Here is a 3,886-nt window from a genome sequence, read left to right as displayed (position 1 = left end):
GAGGAAGAAGATATATAATAGATTTTTCTTGAGAGATGAAGATGATAGGAAGATGGGTGTTTATTTTTGCCTCTGACTTAGGGGATATACAAACCCTAGAGTGAAGTGTAAACTAGATTAAAACATTAAGCCCCTAAGGAACTAAAGAGAGATCATGATCCAGAGTGTAAATATAATTCCCTTGTTTCTCTTTTACACATAGAATCTAATCCCTGGGGAAGACAATGAGCAAGCTTCTGCCCCAAGCGCTCTATATTATTAAAACTTAAATTCCATCTTTTCTGTCTTATCAAGTGGCAAATATGATAATAATAAAGACTGTTTATTTTTCTCTACTCCTTGAGAGGGCTCAAAGTCAGAATCAGAAATTATGATTTGTAGTGTAGAAAGATTTCCAGGGCATATATGAAATAAATCTCTGCTGCATTCTTTTGAAAGCAGAAGAAGCAAAGCCCTGGAACCTGAAATTGCCTCTCCAGGACCATGTGGGTACACACCAAGGGTAAGAGAGCACTAGTGTTTTCTGTCCTAAGGAGAGTGAGTTTCTGAATTTTATTTATGTTAATGTCCTTCTTGTTTTGAGATGGAAGTCCAGGGATGTAAGATCTGCTATTTTCTTTCCCATTTTAAGCAGTCCTGAGATTCAAGTGAGACTGCTGGGAGAATGTGTTCAATGGAGATCAGAGAATATTCAGAGATTAGGAGGCTCAGAAAGTGCAGTGTCTCAGTCAGTAAGTTCTCTCTCCATGAACAGACTCACTCTTCTAGATTTATGACTTTTACTCTGTGACATGGGGTAGTAACTTAAATTCTCTTAGACTTTGGTCCCTTAGTTTTGGTTAGAAACAGCTTCTTGGTCCCACTCCACCAAGTCTAATCTGCATTAGAGGCCAGCACCAGGTTACTAGGGTATCTGCCTACAACTTTACTGGTGAGGGGAAGGCTTAAGTGAGTGAAGAAATTGTAAGATGAGAGAAGGATGATTATGTCCTGGTCCATCCTTCTCTCTTATCCCTTGGTTTTCCAGCAGTTACATTTTCAGACGGCAACGATAGCCTTCCCCCAATAAGATAATTTTGTCTTGCCCTTTGCCATATTTAGCCTATGAAGACTCTAGTAAGGGAAAGTCCATGTCACTCAGTATCATGATGGTAACAACATATTCTATGGGTCCAAGTTGGGCTAGTCTGAGGCATACCCAGTGTATACACCCTTGTAGGACAAGATATTGTGTGAAGAGCTGAATTCTTCTTTAATGTAATCTTTTTCTCCTGTGTCCACAGATTCCCTTGGAGAAGAATGGCTCCTGGAAATGGTTCCATGGTGACTGAATTCATTCTGGTGGGATTAACAGACTGATCAGATCTCCAGATTCCCTTGTTCTTCCTGTTTCTAGCAGTGTATAAGGTCACTGTGTGGGGAAATTTGGGCTTGATAACTCTAATTGGGCTGAATTCACACCTGCACACTCCCATGTATTTTTTCCTCTTTAACTTGTCCTTCATAGACCTCTGTTAATCTTCAGTATTTACACCAAAAATGCTGATACATTTCTTATCAAAGAAGAATGTTATCTCTTACATGGGGTGCATGACTCAGCTCTACTTTTTCTGTTTTTTTGGCATTTCTGAAGGCTATATGCTTACATCAATGGCCTATGATCGCTATGTGGCCATCTGTAAACCACTTCTCTATAACATTGCCATGTCCCATAAAGTGTGTTCCAGCCTCATGCTTGGTTCATACTTGATGGCATTTTCTGGTGCTATGGCCCACACAGGATGCATGCTGAGACTGACTTTCTGTGATGCAAACATCATCAACCACTATTTGTGTGACATACTTCCTGTATTCCAGCTCTCCTGCACGAGCACCTATGTCAATGAGCTGGTTGTTTTCATTGTGGTGGGCATCAACATCATTGTGCCCAGTCTCACTATCTTTGTCTCTTATGGTTTCATCCTCTCCAGCATCCTCCACATCAGTTCCACAGAAGGCAGGTCCAAAGCTTTCAGCACCTGCAGTTCCCACATTATTGCTATTTCTCTATTCTTCGGATCAGGTGTAATTATGTACCTCAAACCATCTTCTGCTGGGTCTATGGATGAGGGAAAAATCTCTTCTGTCTTTTATACCAATGTGATTCCCATGATGAACCCTTTAATCTACAGTTTGAGGAACAAAGATGTTAAACTTGCTCTGAGAAAAACCTTGAGCAGGAGAAAGTTTTCATTAGAATCATTGTCTCTGTGCAGGTAGACATAGTACAGGGAGATTCCATGTGTTTATTTACAAATTTTTTAGTAGCAGCCTTCTTAGCCTATTTTTTTTTTCTCACAATGGTATAGGAAATTTGATGCTTCTCTCAATCATTTTCTGCTTTCTTTAGAGTAGTCTGCTTCCTTTCCTCACAATTTCTTCTCCTTTTTCTCATTTTTCTATTTAAAAGTAGCATGAAGGAAGAAATTTATCTGTTTTCTTTCTATTTTCATTATCCACATTCTTTATTTCCCCTCGAAAAAGATGAATCATTCTGCTAATGATCAATAAAGTAACACTAGTGTGACGTCTTTCATTGGGCAATATCATAATTGCTACTTGGAACTTGCCTTTGGAAACATGAATCAGATAATCTGTACCTACTCTTTTTTTTGCATCCTGTAGTGGACAGGAATATGACCCCTTCAAATGCCGGGGTTTCACAATTATAGCAGATTCCATAATGACCTTCAAATATATCCCACTTTGCAGAGGTAAACACTATGCATTAAACTTCTTTCATTTTACTTGAGAGATTTTATAGTTACCTTTCTACATTCAGAGTAGTACATAATAGATTGTCAATATATATTTGTTACATGGATAGAATAATGACACTCAGACAGGTTAATGATTTACTTAAAATCACAAAGCTTGTTTATGAAAAAATCTAAGATAGAATATTAGACTCCTGATTTCAAGTCTACTACTCTTCTTTTTTTTTTAATTTTCATTGAGGAAGATTGGCCCTGAGCTAACATCTGTGCCAATATTCCTCTAATTTTTGTATATGGGCTTCCTCAACCGCATGGCTTGATGAGTGGTGTGTAGGTCCATGCTCAGGATGTGAACCCCTGAACCCCAGGCCACCAAAGCAGAGCTTGTGACCTTAACTGCTACGCAATTGGGCTGGCCCCATCAAGTTTATTGCTCTTTAGAATATACTTCCTTTCTACTTAGTTTTATTTTTATTTTAGTAAACATGAAATATGAGAAAACATTTCTATTCTGAAAGAACTTTTTCCACACACACACAAAAGAACCTGAAATGTTTTCAGGGCCTTATAATTCAGAGAATGAGAAATGGGAGGAATAATTTCCCAGGGACAAGTTATTAGTTCATGACCCATGGAGACATGTGGCCAATAAAGAAAAGTTCCCTCAGTAGGGGATAAGCAATGAGATTTAAAAAAACACATTTCATTCTGAATTTTTATCCTGTTCTATAGAGTACTGTAACTATCTTTCTGTCTATAAAGTACTGTACTTATCCTCTACTGTTCTTAAAACTTTCATTAAATCTTATAATACATAATGACCACATATTAATAGTGGTTTGAGAATGAAGACCGTTGGTTATGGTCACATTTGTGTGGAAACAGAGACGGGACAATATCTTAAGGAGGTTATATAGTGAGTGGAAGAAGGAATAGAAAATAAATTAATGAGAAAAGAAAGCCCTTTCCATGTCTCTCTTCTCCTTTCTGAAAAAAATCCTACCAATATTATAGAAGTCAACCTTCCAGATAGGATGAAAGCCTAAGTTATTTGATATTAAAAAGTTTTACAGCATTGGTGGACCTGGGAACAACTAAATTATTCCTGTTTTTCATGGCTTCCATATGCT

At 37.8% G+C, this 3,886-nt stretch overlaps 1 pseudogene; it reads left to right on the top strand.

The window, feature by feature from the left end:
• The first annotated feature begins 1,299 nt into the window (after nucleotides 1–1,299).
• Nucleotides 1,300–2,259, top strand: LOC103562107 (olfactory receptor 8B3-like; annotated as a pseudogene).
• Nucleotides 2,260–3,886: the final 1,627 nt, after the last annotated feature.

The sequence above is a fragment of the Equus przewalskii genome, chromosome 6 (genome assembly GCF_037783145.1).
Source record: "Equus przewalskii isolate Varuska chromosome 6, EquPr2, whole genome shotgun sequence".
NCBI classification, from domain to species: domain Eukaryota; kingdom Metazoa; phylum Chordata; class Mammalia; order Perissodactyla; family Equidae; genus Equus; species Equus przewalskii.
This window is presented reverse-complemented; position numbering and strand designations above follow the sequence as displayed.